Below are 27299 nucleotides of genomic sequence, written 5' to 3'. Positions count from 1 at the left end.
ACATTTCCTCGTGGTTTGGATGGATTTTGTTTGTGTCTTTAAATAGATGCTAAGAAGAAGCCAAAAATTAGCGTTTGCAGCTAAAGCTAAACGTGTGCTGTACTATTGGAGGGTGATTTAAATAAGCAGCAGATCTTGAGTACAGAGCTGTAAAAGTTTTGAAGTAAGACCAAGCCAAGCTGGAGTAATAAAATCTCTCTCTACAGTTAATCTAAGCACATATAGATGCTGGAAAGCTGCCTATGGCTCACTCAGATTTGTTTTGTCATAAACGTTTCCAGCTTTTTTCCCACTTTTTTTTTTTCCTCCTTCGGATATAAATTTAGACTTGGGTGAGATTCTTTCGGAATGACCACAAGCCCTCTTTTAAATGCAGATACAGTAAAAGTAAAAAGAAAGAAAAGAGAGATTTTTATAGATGGTCATTACAGTTTCAATGATATTCCTATGATAGTATTTGGCCATTTAGAAATTCTGGACCATGCAGTGACCAGACGAAGATCTCAAACCTGTTTTCAGATTTTTCGAAGCAAGGTTACTGCAGGAGAACTGCCTGTCCTGTCTTCTTTTAGTTTTTGAACAATGCGTCTCAAACGTTTAATTTAATGCAAGCATTTAAATAATGTGAAAGGCATTTGGATAATGTAATAGTGCTGGTTTATAAATGGAACTCCAAATGTATACTGAAGTCCACAGTGGTACACAACTCCTGTTTGTTTGTACTGCATTTCACCATAAGAAGAAAAAAAAAAAACTAAAACACATTGGACTTGACTCAATATGGACTAACTGGCAGTAAGTCTCTGGCTGAACTCCTAAAAAGCATCACGTAACCTCTAAATATACTGTTATTGATGCGCTTAAGTTGTTTTTCTCTGTTTTTTTCAGTGCGCTCCTGGCTGAAGTTATGTAAAACGTATCCGATCCTGTAAACTCTGACTTTTAAGCACAAGCTTTTAAGATGAAGGTATTCGAAAAAAAGACCTGATGGTTTAGCTGTTAGCCCTTTCCTCCTCGACAGCCTCACGGTGAACTGTAAGGAGCGAAGGTTGACCAGCTGGCCAGGGTTCTTATCAGGGTTTGTGCTTTAAAAGCCTTTGAGGAATGTTGGCGGAGCGCCACCCGTATTCTGCTCGCTGCAGACCGTGGGTTTACGAGGACGGTGCTTGGAGAAACTGTCTTCTGTTAAATGCTGACCTAAGATCAGGTTTCATGGTCCTCAGCACTAGTTCGAACCAAAATGATTAAAAAATTATTATTATAATTAGCAGTAGCATTAATCCAGACATAGTGTACTTTGAGTTGTTGGCTCTAAAGGTATAAAGTCCATTGCACTCGAAATTATGATTTAAAAAAAAAAAAAAAATTTAAATTGCTAATTAGGGCTAAATGTAATGTTAATGAATAATTCAATCAAAATAAAGTTCTGTCCATACAACAACCATTATAGTGACCACCATCATTTCCAAAAAAATAACATATAATCTGTGAATTATAATCCAGATATTTTAAAGTCTTACAAAAGGTTTATGTGAGAGATGGACCAAAATGTACTTTATTTACTAATAACCTTGAATAAAAAAAGAATAGTCTTGTAGTCATGGAGTCAGTGAGTTGAAGTAAAGAGTGAGATCAGTCGTATTCCTGAACAAATAGTCTTGTTCGATTTGTGTAAAGGATCAACCAGTTCAGTGGAAATAACTGGCTCAAAAGAATAAGCCATTAAGAAAATAGATTGATCTGGTTCTTGAATCCAACTAAATGATTGGGTTGCAGTTGATTTAGTAATTTACCTCACTGGAGATGGAGATGGTTTGTGAATAATGTCCTGTTTTGAGGAATGATGTTGGTCTGTTCCTCACAATGGGTCTCATTCGCTAAGCATACACAATCATTTGTGCTTATATTTAAGAAATATGCCAGAATGCACACCATACGCCAACTTATTGGTGGATAGGAGATGGAGTGATGAAGCCATGTGTGTGTGTGTGTGTGTGTGTGTGTGTGTGTGTGTGTGTGTGTGTGTGTGTGTGTGTGTGTGCGTGTATATGGGGGATGATTAGGAGGCCATCATGGACAGGGGCCAGTGGGCAAATTTGGCCTCGGTTACACGCCTACTCCTTATCGAAGGACATCCTGGGATTTTTAATGACCACAGACAGAGAGTCAGGACCTTGCTTTAACGTCTCATCTGATGGACGGTGCTCTTTGACAGTATAGTTATCCCTGTTGGTCTCCCATCCATGTACTCTCCTGGCTCAGCCCTGCTTAGCTTCAGTGGGCAACCAGTTTTGGGCTACAGTGTGATATGACTCATTTTATATAATCCATATATGAAATGATTAAATAATAATTTCATCTTAAATACATTCGATCATATACCGTTATAGCTTTAGCTGCGAGGTTTTTGAAAACAACACGGATATACGCATATGTACAGCTAGCTAATGAGAGCTCTGTAATGTGGGTCTTTATAAAAGGTGCTTATTGTGAGAACTGCTGAGAATGGCACATTTGGCATTGCTCAAGGATCCGGACAATAGCGTGTCTGCAAACAGCGACAAGTTTGACGAGAGTGGCGAAAGGCTGCGAAAAGCCTTTATATGGAGATGGTTTGGGTGTGTTTTATGCAAATGTCTAACCTTTTATGCAAATGCCCGCGGCCGCTCATTTAAAATACTCCAAATTCACTAATATCAGAATGAGGTTAAGAACAAAATCATTTGTGTAAGAACATTTTGTAAATCGTTTTGAGATTTTTGTGTTCTCCTGTTTGTTCTCCTGTGTGTACAGATGTGAAAGAATCCATGCAATTATTATGAATGAGACCCAATATGATGGTTTGCCATTAAAAAAAAAAAATGTTATCCATTTTTTAAAAGCTTAAAATGGCATAAGAATGTAAATTCACAATTTATGGGTCCTGCACACTGTGCGATTTTTTTTTTCAAAATCCTTTGCGAATGTCCCTTGTCAGACTGTACGAACATGATCCCCGATGTAAGCCATGCCACACTGTAAGATCTCAGTTGGCATTAATGTCAGACTGTACGATAGTGAAGGCACGTTAAAAACGGACGCGCGCAAGAAAACTCGTCCGGAGTTTTATATCATCAATGAATGACGCGTTGGGTGACAGTGAGCTGCATTACGCGCGGGACTTAAATGCTGGCTAGAAAGAAATCTCTAGCTCTCGTTTTGGTCATAGTTTGTCTTGAAAAACTGAGATATTTGACTCTCGTCGTAGGAGAAGTCACACTGCAGGATTCTGTGCCAAATCTTCTGACACTGCCAGAATTTCGTCTGAGGTAAAATTTGATCGCAGCGCTCATTAATCGGCGGCCGGTGAACATGACAGACTAACGACCAAAGACGTCAGATTTTAGCCTAGGATCAGAGGAATCTTTTAGGATTAGCTAAATTTGTCTCAGACGGCCAAATCGTGGCCAAAATCGCACAGTGTGCACCGGCTTTAGATCTTATTGTGAACAATTTATCTGTGAAAATGTTTTAAATTTAAATCTTTTTTTTCTTCTTTTTTTTACCTTGTGTTTCATCAAAATGTCATAACTGGTGAAGATTACAGACTTCTCATCAGTGATGTATACAGGACTTCTCCAATCAAACAAATAACAGTAATGTGCCTCAATTTGATTTCTACACCCACATCTCAACTTCCAATACATTTTTCCAATTAATTTTTTTTTGATAAGTCATTACACTTTGAATGCGGAAAACAAAAACAAACAATATGCCACTATTTCTGTTTGACTGTTACTCTAACAGACACGGTCACTGTGTGAAGAGTCTCCAAAAATCTCTCCTTTTTTATGTTCCTCTGAAAAAGTAAACAACATTTGGAACAACATGAGAGTGAGAAAATAATGGCAGAATTTGCATTTTTTTGTGTGAATTGTCCCTTTAAAAAAATTTTTTTTTTAACTTTATTTTTCCCACACCGAGCTTTGGATTTCTCCCAAATTCAGTCTTTTGCTTTGAGAGTATGCAGAGAAGATTTGTGTCCGGCACTGACCAGGTGATTGTCTTCACTCTTCAGACTGTGAATTCAAATTGAAAAACAAATGATAAAAACACTTTTATGTAATGTTTGTGTAATTTCCACTTTTCACACTCTCATGCTGTTCATTATTACTTCAGCCATATAAAAGCCATTTAACAAATGCAGGTAGTGCTGCAGAATTTGCTGAAATAAGAGACTGCTCAACATGAGCATAACTAATTCACATTGCCCTGAAGGGGATTTGCAAGTTGAAGATCATTTTGCAATATTAAACATGGCAGTTATTAGATCAATTTTTCTTTTTTTTGTAATTCATATTACTCTCTGGTGATGCACGAAGTTGGAGTGCATTTCCCCTGTGACTGCAGCCTATCTTTATGTAAAGCAAAATGGGGTGAGAGACCAAGAATAAGGTGCATGGAGTGAAAGAGAGAGTGACATAAAGAGAGATAAAGAGAGGCAGACAGACTGACTGTCCAAGAGAATAAGGAGATGCAGCGGAGACAGGAGATTTGTGGAGACTCGGGTGCTGTCAGTAAGGAGCTGGCTTGAGCTAGTGTCTCATTCTCACACAGCAGATTGGAAGAGCAGATTGCGCTCTGAGATGCCCTGAGATTTGGGCAGCTTCCGATGGGGGATTTGTAGAGATTTGGTTAGAAATCTGCCCATAATGAATGTTAAGTGAAAAGCGCCTTCATCATCTTCTCAGCAAAGACATTGTTTTCTCTAAGCACTTGTTCTGTTAGTTTTGGCTCTGTGTCTAAGTGTCACAGTCCTGAGATGACAGTCTATAGCTTCATTAACTGGCATGCGGATCACACAACAACAGACATTTTATGAATGAAAAGGGCTCATTTGTGTGTCTGTGGAGACAACAGATAAGAACAAGTTTATTAAGCAGCACAACTGTTTTCAACATTGATGAAAATAAGAAATCAGCATATTAAGCCGTGGTTCCACCGTAGGAACTTTCCCCAGGAACTAGGGACTTCGGGTGGTACTCTGTGTGTTTCGACCGTCCCTGCTCGCAAGGTAGTACTTGTTCAAAGTTCGGGAACTTTTGGGGGTGGGACTTGCTGATTGGTTGCGTTCATGCAGCATTTTGATTGGTTGACTGCACCCAGCATTATTTCAGCCACCATTTTTAAAAGTCTGTTGCGGTGCGTGGAGTAAGAGTTGTTTGCTATTAGAATATCGTCTGGCTATCACCAGACCAAGCTCAATTTAAGACTGAACACTGGTCTGGGGAGTCTGCTCTGTGTTTCGTACTGCACAAGAGGCGTGATCTACGAGCATTATTCAAATGACTCTGTCTGCAATTGGCTATTCCTTCAACCAATCAGACCACAAGGGGCGTGATCAACAGGCAACGTCCCATCGTTTCTCTATCCGTCATCGTGTTAAACCCGCCAATAGCGCGCCGGGTGGATAAGCCAGTCTGTGATTGGTTCTCGCAGAACAAGTGACAGAAGCAGTAGAAATTAATTTACAGGTTTCCAGACTGAGCTGCAGGGCGAAATCAAATCACCGACAGATCAGGCTGGGTTTACCCAGTCTAATTAGGATCAGCAATGGACCGAAAATATGAAAAAAAGGCTTTTTTAAGCTTGTATGTGGAGGACAAAATCCAGCGGGAACTAGAAAGTTGCGCTCAGTCCTACGTCACCGGACTAATCTTCATGGTACTATAGACAGTGATGGAAATGCAGACAGCAACAGGTCTGGAAAAAAAAAAGTTCCTGGGACAAAAATAGTTCCGGGTAATTTCAGTGGAAACGGCTTTAGACTGATCTATACAATCATGTGACATTGAAGAATGGATTAATAGCTGCTGATAATTCAACTTTGCCTTTACAGAAATAAATAATAATAAATCACAAAAAAGATAAATAAAAAAATTAAAAGAAACATTGTACACAGATGTGTTTTGGTCATTTGGATCAGAAGTCTTTGGTCAATTGGTCTTTTTTTGTCCACTTCAACCACTTCTGTCCTGATTTCTTTAAGGGAAGGGTCTATAGGTGGTTAAATGTATGGGTTTTTTCAGATCTTGCGATCTAATGGGCAAAATAAGCTTGCATAATTTCAAAATGAATGCACCCAAAGAGGATGGAAAAACACAAGTAGAACAGAACAGCAGCTTTCATTTTTGGTCTGATGGCCTCAAGGCCACGAGAGAATTGTGCTTGGTACGTTTTTCGTCTTCAAACCAAACCAAAATCCTGTCTGGCTAGCGTGTTTCCTGTAATGTTTACGTATTAAGTCAGTAGTTGGAGAGTAGGCAGTCTTTTTCAGCTGTTCAGACACATTCAACCACATGAGCGCTTAGGTCTTGAAAGCTATGAAACTATAAAAGCAATCCTGTCGAATGTGTTCAACTTTTCCTGGAAGTCAAAAGTAGACGAGCTCCAAACGTTTACACCTTTGTTGTGCGTTGTCCTTGTACTCTGCCCGAACCAAAACTGAAAATTAGCCCATGATTTACTCACCATCAAAACATTCTAGGTGTATATGACGTTCTTCTTTCAAACTAATAAAATCGAAGTTATATTTAAAAAGTTCTGGCCAATTCAAGCTTTATATAATGAAGTCCATAAAACTGCCTTTGTCCTGCTCCACACAGCTCCGGGGGGTTAATAAAGGCCTTCCGAAGCTAATTGGTGCGTTTGTGTAAGAAAAACATCCATATTTATAACTTTATAAAGTAAAGTTCTGGCTGGAACTTTAAAGCCTGAAAGAAGAATGTCATCTAAACCTAGGATGACTTGAGTAAATCATGGGCTAATTTTTTACTTTTAGGTGAACTATCCCTCTAATACCAGGAGTAAACAGGGCTTTACAGACCTCAAACTTTTAAGCCCTAGTGAATTTTTTTTCTTTCCCTCACAAGTCCAAAAAGTAAGCTTTAAATCTCTACAATTGTGCAATTATGGTCAACTCAAAACTGGTGTTCATCACTAATCAGTTATTATTGTCTTTGTTCTTAGGTCGGTTGTGGGATGTCAAAGCTTTCTTAAGCCATCCAGACCATTATCTTCAAATCACTGCAGTCCTGCTATCTGATTGGATCGTCTATTGAGGTAAGAACCTGTGGGGAGACGTTTATTGAACTGGTGAAAATCACTCAAACTATTTATTTAGTTTTCTTCTCATATCTTGCTCTTTTGTTGAAATTTGCTTGGGGAAGTAGAGTTGAGCCCCTCTAAAGGACAATGACTTGATTTGACAGAAAATTGAAATATCATCCAGCAATCATCATCCATTATTTTGGCTGGGCTATTCACCCAAGGCCATCGCATGGGGGACGACGTCTGTCGTTTGTTAGAAGAATACAAATATAATTTAAAAGAAACATCTGAGAGTCTGTCAGACAATCTGTTTAAATCAAGTCTCACGGCGGGCAGGCGACAAACGATAGAAAAGTATCACAGTTGGAGATGGTAACAGGGAGGTGGGCAGATTTTCAAACACATTGAAAAAGAGAAACAAGCAGACGACAAAATCGGAGAGAGATCACTTAAGAGAAGACAAAACAGATGAGACGGGAGACTTGACATGAAGATTGGGAGAAAAAAACCTGCCGGAAACACACATGCATCACAGAGCACCTGCGCAAGGCCCTTTTACTCGTGCACCCTGTCTGCCTAGATATCCCTTAGAGATCAAGACTCATCCCACAACGCTGGAGAGCAGTGCTGGTGGTGACAGGCTCTGTCGGCCGGCTGCGGGGAGCAGATGGCTGGCCAGATGTAGGGTTGCGTTTGACCTTGGGCCCTGTGGAAGGCTAAACATCATAGGCGTCCTCCGGCGCTTCCACCTTTCTGCATCTCCATGGAGCCGCCGCTCTGCTCTGACAGCTTATGGTTGTTTTATTTAGATGAGCCATATGGAGCCATTATGTGTTCCATCGTTTAACTGCTATCACTATTCCCAGTGTAGTTTATCACCCAATGTGTATTTGAACAAAGACGAGTTCAAGTCCTCCAGACTGTCCATGACAGATACGGCATGAGATACGGCTAATCACATTCAGCTTTGTGCACGGACAGAAAAGGGGTGACAGAATTATAATTGTGGTCAGCTGAGTTGATGGAAGGGATCTTTAGCAAGTCATTTGACGGAAAGGTTTACAAGCATGTAGAATTCAGCTTCATATATACTCCATGTTCCATGGGGATCATTTTTCTCCTTTTTTCTCTAAAAGTCTGTGAAAAATTTCAGTTAGTGCTTAATCCAAAATAATCATGATTACTATTATGGGTGCTGAGATTTAATTGTGTTAAGTATTGTTTACATTTTTTTTTTTTCCGTTTCAGTTCTCATCTTGTTTTGACTGTATCTTACATGAAGAATATGCAACTATCATAGCGATACGGCAATATTAAAATGTATTTAAATTTTCCAGGTCGGATTAGCTGCTAAATTATTTTTAGGATATCTGATAAATTATTAAAATTCGATACTATTTTACTTTAAATTTAAATTAAAATCAATAATTTTAAATGCTGAATTAAAAGTGAATTTAGCCATCGTAACATTATAATGTACAATATGAAATATGGATATTAATTTTGAGATTTGCTAAGCATTACTTTTAAGGGTGTTATTTCATTATTAGTGCTATTAAAGATTAATCTTAAGTGAGCTTTAGATGACCGCGAAGGAAATATGTTATTAATATATATCCAATAACAGCATTTGTATTGCCAGTATCACCCAAAAACCAATGTTAATGTATCTTGTATTTGTAGTAACTAGGTTCACAGTATGGTAAAGTATTGTGAGGCTGCACAAAAATAATAAGTACAATGAAGTATTTAATAATCACAATTACATTGTTAAGCGAAAAAAAGGTCAGTTTTAATGCAGTTCAAATCTTGTCATATAATTTGATTTATTGAGTTATACCACTTTATTCTTATTGTAGTGTATCCTTCAGGAGAGCGTCTGTTACCTAATAGCTTAATGGCTTTTAGTACACTGTTACCAAGTGCAATGTCTAGCAATTTACTCATTTTTCCATTTAAACGCTTGTGTAGTGGTGGTCACAGATATGTGCCCTGCTAATGGGTCCTAGTCTCACAGTTTTCTTTAGTAGTTCATAGCACCATTCATTCAGATTTAGCCTTCAGTTCTGACAATGGGGAGTGATGTTAACATAAAAAGTGAAGCTGATAGACATTCTTGGCTCTCCGTACAGACACTAAGGCCGTGTTCTGTTCCTCTACATTTGAAATTTCAGTCATATTCATCAAAGTACAGTTTACTCTTCAATCTCAGAAGATAGCTGATCAAACACTTAGTGGTACAAAAGACAGTAGTGAGCCTATTTTTTATTTTTTTCATTTTTTGAAAAGTTTGAGAATGTTTGATGGCTTTCAAGCAGCCTAGCAGCCTTCAATGAAACAAGAACTCATTGAAACCTCAAGCCTACCTGAAAATTTAAATGATAACCTCAAACGTCAAATCTGGCTCCATGTCATTTTTTTCAACAAATACTCTTCCTCTCATAAGAGGTTTATTTAACCACAGGTCAGCAGAATGGGCAGATGCCAGCAGAGGGTTTGGTCCACCATAGCTTTTTACTGATTTATAAATTCTCTCTCATGGTTTATCACTCTCATTAATGTCAGCACCTGCTGTAGTGGGGCTCTATCTGTCTGCCCGCAGGCCCTGCAGCTGTGCAATGAGCTCAGGCAAACTGCCCATCAGTCTTGCCCCCTCCTCCCATCCCCTCCACCAATACGCATTGTAAAAACCTTGCTAGAATCAGGTGATTGTAAATGTGTATGTATCATGCTCTAAGTATGCACATTCTAGTACATTGGTGTGAAAACAAGTATTAGCCTGATTTTGGCATATTTCTGAATATTTTAATGTCATTATGTGGTTTGTTTAAAGGGATTGTCTACCACACAAAATAAAGGCATTCAAACACCCTCATGTCTTTCCAAACCTGTATGCATTTCTTTACTTTGAAGAATGTTGATATTCAAGCATTCAGTTCCCAATACAAGTAATTGGGAGAAAAAAATGGTTTAGTTACCAACATTCTTCAAAATATTTGTGCCAAAGAAGAAAGAGAGTCATACAGGTTTTGAACATGATAATGAAAGATGATGATTTTGATGATGATGACATTTCCAATATTGCCCCATATTCGCATACGATTATTGCGTTTATCCCTCTAGCGGCAGTCACACAGAACTTTGAAACCCTCGGCTTATCCACAATTATTTTAATGAATGTAATGTAATGCACGTATGTATATATCCACAAAAATCAAATGACCCTCAATACAGCTAAGATAAAAACAAAGATGTTATAGAGCTAATCAACATAAATATTGATTTAAAGTGTCATGAAACCCATAAAGGTGCACTACGGTATGTAGTATTTTTGCAGTAAATTATCCAAAAACCACTAGGCCATTGTTAAATATTTTGTTCAGTTGAGTACTTTACAATATCCCTATGTTTCCAGCTAAATTGTAAGAAAATTGCTATTTTAACTGTCAATTGCGCCATGTCTGCGTTACCCTCTGTTTCCGGTTTTATTTGACAGAAACGCTTTACTCTTAGCAGTGTGAACACAGTATGAATGCACAGAATAACACAGCGAATGCACAGAATAACATCATAGCATCCTTCTCAACACACTGAAATGTATCTAATATGAGCGTTACCTCCTACTCGTGACCGGAAAAGTGGAAATGGCGCCGGCGACTGTTTCCCGTCCCGTCATAATAAAAGTCCTGTTGCTCGTGTGGCGTGTGTTGTTCATCTCATTAGCCCCTTGCTCAACTCCCTCAATACTCGGTCCTGCTCTGCTTTATACTACAGTAACATTAATAACCGCATCCATGAACATGATTTCTGCCCCAGTCCTATTTTCCACCGGCTGTGAGGTGAAGACCACATGTCCCAAGATGTTGCACTCTAACATGGCGTCATCAAACTACACCTTTGTTTTGAATAGGCGCCCTCTAGCGGATGTAAATGTTGCAAAATGAACTTTTTTGCCAAAACTCAGGAAGAAGGAAGAAGGAAGCAGCAACCGGCAAACAGTTCTCACTGTCGCCGCTCCTCCTTTTGTGAAACCGAAGCTCCTCTGTGAGATACGAGACCGGTGCGGCGCGCAGCTGGCGCTCATTATCAATCGAGCCACCGGCCTTGTGCCGTTCTTTCACGTCTCGACCTCGTACTGCTTGCCACAGGCGGCTTTTCCCAGAAGTGGTCATAATTTCTCGAAGGGCACGGGGGCACCTCATCCAGAAAGCTTTGAATTATCACAGAAAAACTTTCAAAGAACTACTGACTTCTCTTGCATCCGCAAAGGTCATGGTCCATGACTCTGCAATGAGAAAAGGACTGTGCAAAAATGGACTTTATGGAATTGTATTAAAGGCAAAAACTTCTGTTCACTAAGAAGAAGATTAAAGCTCATATCAGGTTTGTTAAAAGCATGTGATGATCCAAACCTTGGTTTTTTTTCAAACGTGGTTGTCAGTTGTTAAACAAATACAGCAGTGTATATTGTAACTGTGTGATGCCTAGAGCTTGTGGTGGCCTCAATGACTTATCATTGAAAAGTAGCTTGTATTCTTCCATATACTAGATAATTCTTTGAGACATCTGACCGTGAGCTGAAGCTTAAGTGTAATTGTATGATGTAGCAAAAAAAGACTCAAAGGCTTTTGCTTTGGCTAACACACTCGCATCACAGCTGAGAAAGTTTCACCCAATGTTCCCTTGGTGAAATATAATTTTGTTCTCAAAATTGGCAATTGCTAAGAGGGCAACTACTTTTTCTCAGCAATGCCAATAAAACAAACATTTGTAAATACTGCATACAAAATATTGTTTATAAGCTTTATAAGAAGGTTTCAAATTGAGTTTTTTCCTCTTTCGGGGTGCAGAACTGAATATGTTGTTAAAAGAACAATCAGAGTGGCAGGAGAAGGAAGAGAAAAGAAGGGTCAAAACCAGCATCCTGCTGTTATTATTCACAATTTGATTTCTTAGGACCCAGCGACACTTTACACTTTGTGTGTGTTTTCTGCTGCCTTCGTTTGTCTGTTAATCCATCAGCGCTGGCACTGGGGGTGGGGGGTGGGTGGGGGGGAAGCTTGCACATTTGGAGCCAGGAAGCACCTCCTGGCTCATCTGTGTCCCTTAATCCTGAGAACAGCCATGCTGGTGAGATTGCAGACCCCTCAGAGTCTCTCCTTCTGGAAACTTCAAAGTCAGGCATTGGCGATTTGGAAGACATGGAGGCAAAGTCTGTCGGGAACCTTCATGCAGGTCAGCCCAAATCTTTAGCTGAAAGCCCCTGGTTCAGTGCAGGTGGATCTGAGGCCTGTGCTGAGAGAATGAGAGGTGGTGTTAGACAGATGGACAGGGATTAACCCCCTCTGCCGACACCACCAACCCACCACCCATTTTTGAATTATGATCGTCCCCTCTCTCTTTGTGAGGTTTTCAGAAGGCAGAACTATGAATGCAACCCTCTTGTGGCCCTCAGTATTTCTCTATGCCGCCATGTGTCATAAAATACATTTACTGTATCCGTAGTCAGAAGACATTTCTTTTTTATCATAGGCGGAGGGTTAACCAACTGTAGATTGTAGAAGCTATACAATCTAGAAGGTTTAGGTGTGTCCCCATTATCCATTTCTAAAGAATTTTTTCTTGTTTTAAGGATGTTTAGATATTTTTACTGGATATTCTTTTGAAATAATACAGACTCTTTTTAGAGAATGTCTTAAGTTTGGTGTATTTTTCTTATCTCACTGGCATTTTGTGTTTATTTTTTTCTTCTTTAAAATGTTTTTATTTTATTTTTTTATTTCTCTTTCAAATATCCAATAACCACAATGTTATATATTTTGTTGACTTGCGTACTTGCATTATTCCAATTGTCTCCAACAATGTTTAAATCCAGAGAAATAAGCAGTTTTACCCAGGAGACAGACCATGTACATGCGTCACCTATCAATGACAGCATATCCGTGTTACCCTCAACTTCCAGTTTTATTTTGTAGAAACTACCAGCAAAGACGCTTTAGTATATTAAGTGTTTTAGACAGGTGAGCAACTGTTTGGATACATTCATCTACAGAAAACGAATCATTGTTATATAGCTCAACACAGTTAGTCTTATTGTTTAAATCCTGTTTTCTTGATTTACTGCGAGTGCCATATTATTCAGTAGCATTCTAACATAACTCAACACACTCAAATGTATCTAATATGATAAAACAGCGGCCGGAAGAAGCAGAAGCAGTCGTCTGTGGCATAATAAAAGCTCAACTGCTCTCGAGCTGTGTGTTGTGCTCATCTTTTTCAATCGCTTTAGCGGCCTCGTTCCGCTCCAACAGCTTTCAGCCCCACCCTACTTTATACTACAGTATCATTAATATATTAGCCCATCCATGAATATGATTTCTGCCCGAGCCCTATCAGATTCTTTCTCGCCGGTCTTCTTCGTCTTCTTCTTCGTCTTCTTCGTCGTCTTCTTCGTCGTCTTCTTCGTCGTCTTCTTCTTCTTCACTGTAATATATTGTTCACTGAATTTTAAGTTCAAAATAACTGTGTTGTTTAAATTGAACAGTAAAAACATTATATAATGTTACCAACGTATTGTATTAATGATGTAATATAATAATTATAATATAATAAATTATTTTCAAAACTGTATGTCCCACATGGGTGCCACAGTTCATCTGGATCATACGTGTTAATTTTTAAAGAAACCTTCCTGTTCTGCCTGAGGGAATGTATATGATACACAAACAGCTCATTTCATCACGCTCTAACACTTGTGTAACCCAGAACTTGTTCACCTTTAATACCTGGCCAAAAAGAACGTTTGTTTTGGACCCGAGGATGCACTGTGATGCCGATGTTTGAACTCGTGTTGTGCTCAGGGAGGCAGGGACTCCACAACGGTGCTGCGAGGATTCACAAACACAAAGGAGTGGCAAATTCATGAAAATGAAACGAATGAGGTTAATACAGCTTGTTTTATGCAGAGATCCTTGAGGATGACATTTGTTGTGTTGCATGGAAATGTAAATGAAGAGGAAAGCCTTGCTTCAAGACGTCTCAGAGGGAGGCAGGCACTGTGTTCACAGAAAAAAAACAAAAAACAGCAGATCTGGGATCAGATTCCACCTTATCTTCCATAATCACAGACACAAAAGTCTACAGAGCAAAACAGATCTAGAAATATCTCTCGGATAATGTTTCACATTGTTAGACAGAGGGAGAGAAATGCATATTGTGCCATATTAATGAAGTTTCTTTTCAAACGTATCAATTTTTTTGTCTTTCTTGGCTTAGTTTGGTGTCTTAGCTCATGGTCTTGCAGTATGTTCTGTTTTACAGGCTCAGTTCTGCCAATGAGATGTAACCCTGGCTGAAAACATTGAAGAATTGAGCATCAGCCCTTTAAATGCCAGATCTGTCTGTCTCTACAAAGACAAAAAGAGAAGACATCTCTTCACCATTGAGATTCTATAAAGGCAATTAGCTTAACGGTGTCTCTGATGACAAGGCTTTGGCTCGCATAGGAGATTTAAACTGCCCTGCTGTGATTTACCTCAGACAGAGTGGACACCTTGGGAATTTAACTGGCCGTACTTTTAAAAAGTTTGTTGAAGTAAACAACTCTTGTGCTCATTAACTTTACTCTTGCCCTCTGTTACGCAATGGACTCTTAAATCTAGCTGAATACACTGCTTGTGTCTCATTTCTGCGCTCTAATTCCCTTTGACGTAAATCAGGACATTGTGAACAAATTCAAGCACTTGCAAAGACCTTGATACACTAAAGATCGGGGCACTGATGACTCGATTACCAGCAAGAAGCTTTATGCATTCACTGAAGCAGGCATTTTTCAGCATCACTGTATAGCACTTTCATTGGAGCTGTAAAAATGTACACTGCCATTATGAATTGTTTTTGCTTTTCCCGCATTTTTAATAATGGCTATTCTGTCGTTAAATGGATCACACAGTAAAGTACAAAAGTATTGCAATATAAAAACAAAAAACAAAAAAATTCACAGACATTTAACATAAATAAATTGGGATTTTTTTGTACTATATTATTGCCATTAATATCTGTTATTATCCGATATATGAGTGTTTTTTCAAATGTATTATTTATAATTTTTTTAATTGTTCCTTAGTTTTATATTTTAAGGGGACCTTTAGCGTCATCTAATGATGACGTAGTTAATCTTTGATAATAATACTAATAATTTAAAACCAAATTTAATTGAATGATTTAAAGTAATTATTTGCTAAAAAAAAAAAAAAAAAAAAATCATACTGTTGGGTGAATTCCAGTTGATTAGCACACTTGCCCAATAACATCCCAATGTCCAAAAGTATCCCAATCTCCCTGAATTCATCCTACGTAGTAATGTTGTGATTCCTATTCATGTTGTACTTTTAAAATGATTCACTTTTGTTTCATTTTTTATTTTTACTTTATGCTTGTTTTAGCTTGGTTTAATAGCTGTTGAAAATAATTAGCAGCTTATCGGTATTGTACTTTAAATTGTAACATTTAAGCAATCATTGTAGGCATTCATTTTAAAATGAATGCATTTAGACATTTTTAATATGAGCCTTTTAGTGATTATCCATGACTTTAATTATTGGATTAACTGTATCGGCATTAATTTGAATATTAGTCTTTAATATGTTGTCTTTTCATCATCATCTACAACACACATTCCTGTACATTGCTTGGAAATGTACAGAATTGTTTACCTGTCTTTTATTTTGGGAATTAAATATCACATTAAATATCACAAAAATACTTGAATGACTTAAGAAGGAATGGTGTCGTTTCTCTTAATTAATGCTGTTCCGATTCTGACATTTGGTGATTGGACAACGGGACTCCCTGGCCAGTGTACTACTGAACTAGAGCGGATCAAGACACAACGGTTGCATGAATGTGACTTATTCGGATCTTTTCTTTCACTTCTAATTCCTTACTCATTTACTTTCTCCTTCATTTGCTCTCAAGTCGTTTGTCTCATTAATCCAATTTAACAGTGCACTTCTGTGTGGGGGAGGCCTGGCTCGTTTCAAGGCCTGATTGGAATAAGGAGATGATGGTGGTGAAGGAGTCATTTATATAAGATGTGAAGGAAGGTGGTCTCCACTATTTTGAGTACCAACCCATGCCCACAAAGCCTGCCAATTAGCTTAAGTGGCCTCCCAGTGAGCTGAATTAGTCCTGTACCTTTTCGAGAGAGTGCGAAAAGCACTTCTTTACAAAAAAAGTGGCAAAATTGGTTAAGTTTCTGTGCTCTAATTGCAGGTCTGGTTGCAAAATAGCATGTTGCACTAAAGACGCCCACATACAGACGTGTTTTATGTTGAGGTAAAATGACTCCTTGTTTAAACGACTGCTGTTTTTCTGCGCATTCTACCTGTTCTGTTGCAATGCAATTTTGTGTTCTGCCAAGCTGGCTGCCTCTGATAAGTTTTCTTCGCTTTTGTTCTGTTCAATTTATTCTCACTTTGTCCACATTGTTTCTCTTAAAGGGTGCTACATCTTAAAAATAGCCTAGGTTCATTTCGATCTTGTGTGTGTGAAATGCGTGGTGAAAGTTTTAAACGGATTCCAAAAAAGTGGTTCCCACAGTCTTCGCGCCGCAGGCAGGACAGACAGTGTGTATCGATCAGGGTGTAAAGCGGGGTTTCGCCAGAGATTAATACTGTGCTCAGCAGAGCTCATGAAGTTGTTAACGTAATGTGGAAAAACCGGTGTGATCAGCCATATTGACAGCGCAGGGCAAGGCCGCTGATTAAGTAAGTGAAGTGCATTTCACGAGCTTGCTTTGGTTCCCACATCAACACCACATCATGTCTGAATTTTCTCTCCAAAGAAAAATGTATTGCCCTTGTAAAAGAGTAAAGATCTACAAGTTGTGGCAAAGGAACGTAATAAAACTACATCTTTTGTGGGTACACATCGGAGTTTACAGACTTTTTTGGGTGTAAAGCTGAATAATTGTTTGGTTTGTTTGAGTGAATAAGTTCATTTGGATAGTTTGTGTTACTTTTGGTTGAATAACATATATTACATTAACACACACACACACACACACACACACACACACACACACACACGCCTGCGCGCGCCATTCGGAATTGCAATATATTTAAAGCTACCAATTTTAACATTTTATTAGGCTTTAAAAAATATAACCACTTTTAATTTAAGTGAAATTCAAAAACAATCTTCACATAAACCCATTGTAATAAATGCTACATTTACCTGTGCCCTTTTATATATCAGGGCAATTTTTATTTATTTTTTGCCCAGTCAGACCGGTTAATATTATTGGGGTCATTTAAGACCTGGGTATACTCCGTCTCACGCAAAGTTGTGTCCGCACAGTTTTGTAAGTATGTCGTGGATGTGTGTATGAGTTTGACGCATGCACAGTACTTTTTTTTTAATATATATATATATATATACTATACCAGACATCAGGCAGCACTGAGTTGTGTCTATTACAGATAGAAATAGTAAAATAGATAGGCTGTGTTCGAATTTTCCCCCCTATTTGCTATTGCCTACATTGCTCCACTAATATATTCAACTTGACAGAGTGAATGAAAATGAGCGCTTTTGGATAGTATGTGCTTGCTGTTTAATATTCAGTTGCAATTGACTGGCAGCTCGTATCTGGCTATCACCAGGCCAAGCTCAATTTAAGATTGAACATTGGTCTGGGGATTCTCCTCTGTATTTTCTACTGCACAAGAGGCGTGATCAACAGGCATAATTCATATGACTGCATGCAACTGGATAGTCTTTCAATCAATCAGACCACTAGAGGCGTGATCAACGGGCAACGAGCGCACCAGGTGGATAAACCAGTCTGTGATTGGTTCCCGCAAAAGTGTAACAGAAGCAGTAGAAATGAATGTACAGGTTTCCAGACTGAGCTGCTGGGCGAAATCAAATCGCCAGTCTATGGCAGCTCCAGTAGTAAAATTAAATTATTAATCTTGAACTCTGTCATAGTTTCCATGTAAAAATGTCAATTAAAAAGGAATGTATGCCTTTATTGTACCCACATTGGACCAGAGGGTTGTAAAATGGATGCTTCAGCTAAGGGTGCCATCTTCTGGTCAGACACGTGATTTCATTCTGCCGGCGACTCTCACAGTCCATCATGGGTATTTTTTAGCCGTTGAGCGTGCATCGGTTGTAAACTTATTGTGGGGAATTATCAGACATCACTTCAAATTTCACACAGTCACAGAACCACCATCGCATGCAAAGTTTAGAACAAAAATCAAAAGTGATGGAGAAAGATCTGCTGCTTTGTTTACAGTTAATATCTTTTCTCATTCTTCTTCGACTACTGCACAGTACATCACAACTTAATGCCAACATTGACCTAGTGCATACACTGTTCTACAACCACTGTCTGGCAGACACAAAAATTGCACCCTCCTGATGAGAAAAATGATGCCACACGAACTGTACCTGGACCATTGTGGAACGTGGGTACTGCAATTACTTTCCAATGACTGTAGAGCGGTGTATTCCCTCTCCCTCTCCCCCTGACTCGAGGTTGCCAGATAGGCTGCAGAACATTTGTAGCTGCAGCTGTGGTAACTAGAGCAGATCTGGAAACCCAGATGCCGAAACACTACTGACTACGTGATTGGTCAATAGGTGGAGGGCGGAGCTTCAGGCCAAAACACCACATGTCAACATCAACATCAGGTGAGGGCTGCAACAACAACTTTTAAATGACAATATCCTGGCCGGACTACTGTTGTCAGTGATGTCGGTATTTGAAATTAACATGATTTCTTAAAGTCTAGTGACGTATCCGGGTCATTTTATGATTAATTGAAATACATTTCTTACACACAGATCCTTTAACTTAAGCTACACTTCGAAGCTTCTTCCTCAGCACTGGTAACACATCCCGGAGATTGATGGTTTAATCCAGCAAGTCATAGCAGAAGAGAATTTTTAACAGGATGAATATTAGTTATGAATCTTTATTTCAAGCGGCGCACTTCATTGTCAGCACATTTATAGGCTTAATCAATGCGTATGTGTGGTGTCTAAAGCCTGAAGAAATTGTTATATATCTTTTTACTGGGCATGAAAGGTCACCTTGAGAAAGGGAAATTAGACATTCATTTTTCCCCCTCTGCCCACTGAAAGTAGCTGACCTGCATTGGAGAGACGTGTTAGTGAGTTTTTAATCAGCATGGATATTTATTTATTACCCTCAGCCTGGAGCTAATTTACTTCATCTCACTCACTCTCCTGTTTCAGGTCATTTACATACAGCCCTCCCCCAAGGCCTGCCGGGACAGGATTACTGTACTAATTGCTTTTTGGTATGATGGAGAACAAAGCAGCCTTTCTCTTCCTCTTCCTCATATTCCAAGCAACTAATGCTAAGAAGTTTGCAGGAAATCAGCCACTTGGGACCGAGACCTTGACCGAAATGCATTTCGGAATCGCAGCTTGTGCGCGAACGCTCATGTACTTGTCCATTTGTAATCATCTGCTAATCTGGTTCCTCAAGGACACAGTGGAGTTTCATGATGGCTTCAATAGTCGGCACACGTACACAAATGTACACAGGTGAATTGATTTTGTGTGTGTGTGTGTGTGATCGGTACACCAAAGTGTGATTGAGTGTCTTTTTGCAATCATGGGTCGTGAGCCAGATGACCCGCACACGCGAATGTGATGAATGACCTCACGATGAGGCCTGTCGCTGGTAGGTAATGTCACTAAATCTCCCACCACAAAGACCACTGCATGTTCGATAATATCGACTGTGTGTGCGTGTGTATGTGAGCTCATCCTCTGTTTGGGGTGTTGTAGGATATCTTTTCTTTCATCTTAGTGTTATGGGATATGTTTATCTTTGTGTTTCTGTTGTTGGATATAGATGTCTTTGATGGCCAATCCAAAGTGCAAAGGTGGATGGGCCGGACTGATACAGATCGAGATGAATAGAAGGATTGAGGAATAATAGGCTTAATAGATAGACAGGAAGGAATCTCTTTATCTGGAGGGTTTAACATTTTGCTGAAGGGTTCCTTTTCGGATTGCCTACATGTGCCTTTGGGGTAAGTTGTTTGCTCATTCAGATCCTTAATGGCTAAGGCCAGATGGTCAGCCGGTTACTTCATTCTTTCATTCATGATTTATACCTCCTGTTTGATTCAGATGTGATTTGTAGAGAGTTTCTGCCTCGGCACGGTTGTTTTTCGAGCCGTTTTCCACCCACAAATATGAAATGATCTTTTCCGAAATCTCTGTTTAGAGTCAGCGACGCTTGCGTCCTGTATTACCCACAATCTCAGAGCATTTATTACCTGTTTTGAGTTATATCAACTCACGGCCGTTGTAATGACGGCCTTAGGACAGACATTCAAGGCTCGAGAGAGACTTTTCTCTTTCCCAGTCTCTTTTAAGTCCAGATGTATCTTCTGAAGCTTGATGCTTTTGACAAAAGTGTCTCAAATTGAAATGCTCAAAACTGTGGACCACCATCTGTGTTACCATGGATACCTTTTTTTTTTTATTCCTCTGGAGCGGAGAGCACCAGTTTCATGACACTCTAATTGCCCTGTCAGACAGTGGTGCGAGAGGTTTTAATGTGGAGTTTGGTGCTCAATGCCAGGAGTAGAGGACATCAGCTCCTTTGTGAGTTTATTTAGAATTTAAATGGAGAGAAATATTAAGTGAGTCTGAGAAGCCTGAATGTTCCTCTATAAACTTTAGGTAAATAAAGTTTTGTTTGTGAAAGTCTCTTTAAAAGTCAGTGTAACTTCTTGTGCTTTTTTAAAGACTTTTACTTGAAAGTTAGATCCCCCATAGATCTACATTGGCTTTTCACTTGGCAAGCCATTTTTTTGTTAATTACTTGTAGTGTCCACAATTAACAAAAGGAAAAGTTTTCTTTGAAAAGCTCTTAGAAATGCACAATACTGTTAAAAAGTTGTGGTCCGTAAGAGTTTTATTCAGCAAAGGTGTAACGGTACACAAGTCACAGTTCGGTATGATTTCAGTACAATAGTTTTGGGCCCAACTATGACACTTGTCTCAATAAACCCCTAATTACTGCTTATTAACAGTTAGTTAGGTAGTTTTTAAGTTTAGATGTTGGCTATGGATGTAGAATATGGTCATGCAGAATAAGTACTAATAAACAACCTATATCCTTGTAATATATCCTTTGTAATATATCCTATATCCTTGTAATTCTAATAAGCACTTAGTTAATAGTGAGAATTGTACCCTAAACTAAAATGCAAAAAACAACAAATACACAATGCTAGATTTCATTTCTTTTCTTTTGAACAGAGAGTATTAACATTTGTCCCACCTATTGGCATTTAGTCCCTCTGAGGTAGTAGGTACAGTACAGCCTGCTATAGTGTATTAAGCACTAAGCAGTAAACAGAATGCACTCTTGCATATTTTTTTTCAGGGCTGTTAAAAACAAAAAGTAGTTGGTCATAATCAGCTACAAAACTGTAAAGCATCTTGTGTTATAAAGGTACAAAATAAATATATTAGTGAAAAATAAAACTTGCGGATTTAGGAGTGTTACAATTTGCTCCACTTGTCTTAAATTATATTTAAACATTCAAAGCTTAAGCCCAACCCTCCTATAAGTATACTTTGAAGTTTACCCGGGCCTTTTAACCCAATGTCGTGTCCACAGAGCTTTCGAATTATACTCAACCGCGGATCAAGTGCGAATGCCCGAGTTCATCACACGCAATCACATCGTACACATCGTACCCGCCCCCTTCTGGATTGGAGTGTGGATCACCTGTGACTTACTGTAATCGTTGCGTGACTGCATGCACTGAACCATGATGTTCAGGACGAATACATGTACCATTACACCCCGACCAAGGACACATTAAATTTGTTAAAAGCGACATTTTTTTCTGTACTTTTGATCAAATAAATGTCTTGGTGAGCATGAGACTTTTTACAAAAACACTACAAAATCTTCCTGACCCCAAACAATTACGTTTTTTAAATATTAAAAGCAGTTTTGTTAAAATTTGTTATAATATGACTACGTATTCAAAATATTAAAAAGCCTTAGTAAAATGTTTCAGTCTGCGTTTCATAGCCACTGAGTAGTCTGCTATTGGCTCACATCTGTTTGAGTAGATGTAAAGAGCAAACATGAGATGCTACAGAGTTGTTGATGTAAAGCATTTTTGCTGTACGGTAATGGGGGGAAAAATGGCCTGCGGCGGCGATTGCACAATGCTCGGGCCTATGTGAAAGAGCAGCGGTGATCTCACCTGCCCTGAGGCTCCTGCTCTGGGCATTGAGCACATTGTGTTTCCTGCAAGGCCACGTGTGCAGCCCTGTGTTGATCTGCCCTTGACTCTGAGGAGCAGCCGGCAGACAGACAGAACACGGTAATCAATAACATCCATTTAGCGGCGTGCGAGCAATGTTCACACGTCCATCAGAGAGAAATGGAAGTGAACGATGGGGTGAGACTGACTTACCATCACAGATCGACAGCGTAGCATTAGGTCCGTTTCACAGAATAAGCGAAGCAGCATAACTGCTATGTCAGGCCCACGTTATGCTTTTATGCAAACACTGTTTATGCGAGTTAAGTGATTTCTGTTTTTATTGACAGCCATATGGGGATGCATTGGTCTGGTACCACATTGGTTATCAGCTGACATTACAGTTTTATTTGAATTATCATTTTAACTGTATCAGTTAATATTGTGTGTGTGTGGGGGGGGGGGCATGTTTTTGTGACATATGAGGACACAAATGTGTATAATAACATGGGTATGACATAGGTATTACAAGGAGAGGGTGAAATATGAGGATATTGGCCATGTCCCCACTTTTCAAAATGCTTATAACTCATACAGGATGAGTTTTTTTACAAAGTAAAAATGCTGAATGTTTACTGTGAGTATAAAAACCATTACATGTCCTCATATGTCACAAAAACGTGTGTGTGTGTGTGTGTGTGTGTGTGTGTGTGTGTGTGTGTGTGTGTGTGTGTGTGAATTTTTCCACAAATTTTTTATTTAGATTTACAATTTTACTGTCATCTTTTAAAAACACTAATAACTAAATAAAACTGTATCATTGCGATATGCAGTATGACAAATTAATTTTCATTCTAATGATTTCAATCTCATGATTTGCTAATGTTGTGATGCCTAAATGCACGTTTAGCATTTGAAACGATTTTTATTCATTTTATTTTTTTAAGGGTAAATACAGTTGAAGTTTAATTAATTTTATTTAAAAAAATATTAGTAAAAAATAATTATCCACTTATCAGTTCTGAGTTTTAATATGGTTGTTTTTTATAATTAATAAGCACAGATTTTGTGTGCTGTGCAAAAAGACTTTGAAACTGTTATACGATGAACTTTGCTTGGTAATGTTTCAATAGCATTTTAATGACAGTTTATGGTGTTTTAAAGGCAGCGCTTTAGGGGAATTGGCCGCTGAGTTTATGATTTTGTCAGACAGCAGTTTGACCTGTAGGCTTTTATCCTCCTCAAACACACACACACACACACACTCTCTCTCCGAGGAGCTGGAAATGCTAGAGGAGGTCATGGTTGTGTTACATTTGTTCTCTGTGTACAGAGGAAGCGAGTGAGAGAGTGTCTTCTGTTGACATTGGAGCCAATCAGAATGCCAGGTTCGATAAGTCTTCATCGCTTTCACTCCTCACTCTACCTGGCATTAATATGCGTTTCGTATCGGATAGTATCTAAATATTCTCTAGCTTGAATTCCAATGTGTCTCCAATGTGGTAGGGCTGAGATACGATCACTGTTACCCCGAGCAAAATGGAAAGCACAATACTGACAGATAATTCAGAAAGCTTTCCGTCTTCCCAATGTTCTCCTACTTTAGAAACATTGCCACAGTAAAGGCCTCTAATAGGAATCAAAAGTGAAGAAAAGAGGGGAAAATAATGTTTTAAAGCGATGTGACTGAGGATTTGGGGAGAGAGAGAAAAAGAGATTGCTGGTTTATTCCCGTGGAATAATTCATTGGATATTGTTTAATAAATAAGGCAACCAGATTTAAATGTTTCTATTTCAAGTTATGAGTGCAGAGTAAAAAGAAAAAGGGCAAGAACTTAGGCTACAGCACAATGATTTGACAAAAGATAAAAACAGACATAACTAAAAACTTTGAAACCTATTCCATGTCAGTGACAGCTAACTAATGTTGACTACTCAGCAAAACACTTTAGCATTTGGTCAGAATCCATCTCTGACCAGACCACCTCCGAATGTGTGTAGTGATTCAGTTGGATCGGTGACTAGCTTTTAAAATGAACAAATCCATTCAGACTGAGATCCAATGACCAAAACACTAAAAAACTATCTGAAGCTCTCTCACGTTTGGGGTGATGGGGTATTTAGAAGGTGTAAACGTCTGAATCTGCTATGCTGTCTCTCACAGCTTTCATCGCTTTGCTGTGTAAAAGCCTGCTAATGTCACTGTGCTTCAGGCGTCAGTAAACTGTCAGCTGGCTACTTAAAGATAGCGGTGCGTGTGTTCCCACAACCCTACAGCGCCTTAGATCTTGGGAAAAAATGCAGAGGGTAAACAAAAGCTAGCGTGTGATTGGGTGTTTTCTTTTTGTCCCTGGAGTTTTCTGAAAAATGCAACGATGATGGGACATGCTCGGTAGGGCTATTTTTGGCATTCATGTTTTTAGTGGCTGGGGCCTGACATGGAACTACCAAGGCCCAATGTAAATATGGCCCTTTAACTGGTCATTGCCACCTCCAAAGCTCTTGAAACAATTACTTTTAGTCAAAGCCCTCGCATAAGGGTTAGCCAGTAGATTGAGCAAGAGAGCACACATTGCGACTACAGGTTTGACATGTTCTCATGTCCTGATTTCATCATTCTCTGCAGTCATGTCATCACATCTACCTTATTTATCAAAACAAAGAATCCATCGCTTCTAAAAAAGTGGTATAAGTTTTAAATGGTATAAGTTTAAAGGATATGATCACATATGTATATGTATTTTTTTTTAATTATATTTAAAACTTGTAAACCATAGTAGACCTAGATGCTGTAGAAAAGAACGAGAGATGAAAAATTATAGCATTATGAAGTAAATAAATTATTGTAACAAATCAAAAAACAATCAATTAAAATGTAAAGGGACTGATCATTGTTCTGTAATTTCACAGGGTAAATCTATTCCTTTCAAAAGGAATCCGTCTAATCTGGATTTTGTGAAAGATTTCCTCACAAAATGCTTCCTTTAGATGATCATCAGTTGCCAAACACGTTTGAAAGCGATGAATATTCATATGAGCCATTGAATATTGAACATGCAAGGTTAAGTACTTTTACAGCCCTTGGGTAGTCCAGTGGGACGTGAGACTGACTTTTCTCTTATCTCCATATGCATTTAACAGGCTGTATCTTTCTGCTTGTGATGCTAAACCCACTTTTGCTTTATGTTAGTTAAGCTAGTCCGCACCCAAGCGAGGGTCTGTCAGTGCTGTTCTAGCTCTGTTTAACACTAGCCGTCTCTTCTGGAACTAAATACAAGTGATCAAAAACTCTGGTCTGGCACCACCACCCACACACTCTCCCCTCATATTCAGCCCTCATTACCGCCACATAAATAACTAATGAAGGATCAATGAGAAGGGACATCACTGGAATGCTGGATGGAGCCCACTTAAATTTAGAGCTTTGTAATTCTCTCTCTCTCTCTCGCACTCTGTTACAGACTCCTTCTGTCTCTCCGCACCTCTTTTTTCTCTCTTTGGTCTTAATTGAATGTCTCATAATGCAAATTGCTCATCATTTATGGATGGGCCATGATGGAGTTGACGGCCTCTTTTTCTCCCCATCCCAGTGGCGGGGCTGCTGGAGAAAGCACCGGGACCACGAGTGAAGTCTTTTCTTGCCGGCTATTACGCTGCAGATGATGTTTAGTTCGTTCTGTAGCTTTCCCAGGTGTGTCCTTACCTGACAGGTTCGCCGGAGGGCCCGGAACCATCTCCCCTCGTTCCTCACCTTGGCATCTGTCTTCTCCGAGCCTCTGAAGTCGCTAATTGACTTTTCAACCGCGTACAGAGTAATTGGGTTTTAATTACCATTTTACATTCTGTTTTGATATTTAAATCAGTCTTGTCATCTGAGAGAAAAGCAAGTCACTCTCCGTTCTCTCCACCATCACTGCCATATCGCAGATTACGCAGGCGCTCAAGGCATTCACTGACAAGGTCTCATAGACAAAGACCTGCTAATGGCATCCTTACTTATTCATAGTAAATACTAATTATCTCCCATCAACTGAGCACTTCACAGGATCGCTCAAACAGCTGTGAAGATGTTTTGTGGAGGTGTTTCATTTTTGTCCTTTTCATCACCACGCTTTTACTCCGAAGAAGGCCGATAAGATTAAGATGTGCTAAAGCACACACGCAAAGGTCTGCAGGATGTTTCAACAGATGTCTGAAGAATTTCCAAAGTACATTGTAGCTCCTCGCGTAATGAAATTTTTGGTCCCTAGCTGGAACAAGTAGTCATCTGTACGCTCTCCAGAGAAGATGCAGATGTGAAATTATAATTTGTCACTGGTTTGTGCGGTGTGGCCTCTCTGCGGCTCGTTCACACAGTCAGTCGCTGCGTCCAAAAACGGAAAAATGCTGCCTTCGGTGGACACATTCCACGGTAGGAAGGCATCAAGGCAAGTTAGCTTCACTTCCTGTCTGCTAAGGTACCTTCAACTGATCGATTTTTGAAGGCAGCATAGCTGTATCTTAAGCTGCCTTTGATATCCCACAATTCTGTGCTTTCCATGCTGTGACAGTCGAGCTAAAAATAATGATGGCATCTGAAAGTTGCGGTTGGTTGTCAGTTTGTGTGTAAATGCACGTTTTTGACCAACATTTTCCACTCTTGATGTCATATCCAGTGAGAAATTTCTATTGTAGTTATTACATTTTTATATGTGCACTAATTCAGCAAAATAGAGAGCTTTGGTAAAAAACTTTCATTTTGCTGTAGATCATTAAACCATTATGCTGCATTAGAAGTCTGTCCAAAATCAGTTTGTGAGGCACCTTCATGCGCAAATGCTGCCTGCAGAGTCATCGCCTCATAGGGCAGCGAGTCAACAAGTCAGCTGCCTAAGTATTCTGACACAGCCAGTATTTGAGATCGACAGCTGTGACTGAGATTGTCCT

The 27299-nt window shown here is 39.1% G+C and overlaps 1 protein-coding gene across 3 annotated transcripts in view; it reads left to right on the top strand.

Moving 5' to 3' along the window:
* sema6cb (semaphorin 6Cb) overlaps positions 1-27299 on the top strand; it is a 163434-nt gene that overhangs the window by 17557 nt on the left and 118578 nt on the right. For all 3 annotated transcript variants that reach the window (XM_067448500.1, XM_067448498.1, XM_067448501.1), the window contains exon 2: positions 7009-7101. The gene's annotated coding sequence lies outside the window, so the exon portion shown is untranslated. The remainder of the gene's footprint in view (positions 1-7008; positions 7102-27299) is intronic.

Source organism: Pseudorasbora parva, chromosome 7 (genome assembly GCF_024679245.1).
Source record: "Pseudorasbora parva isolate DD20220531a chromosome 7, ASM2467924v1, whole genome shotgun sequence".
Lineage (NCBI taxonomy): Eukaryota > Metazoa > Chordata > Actinopteri > Cypriniformes > Gobionidae > Pseudorasbora > Pseudorasbora parva.
The sequence above is the reverse complement of the archived record's forward strand: the minus strand, read 5'-3'. Positions and strand labels throughout refer to the sequence as shown.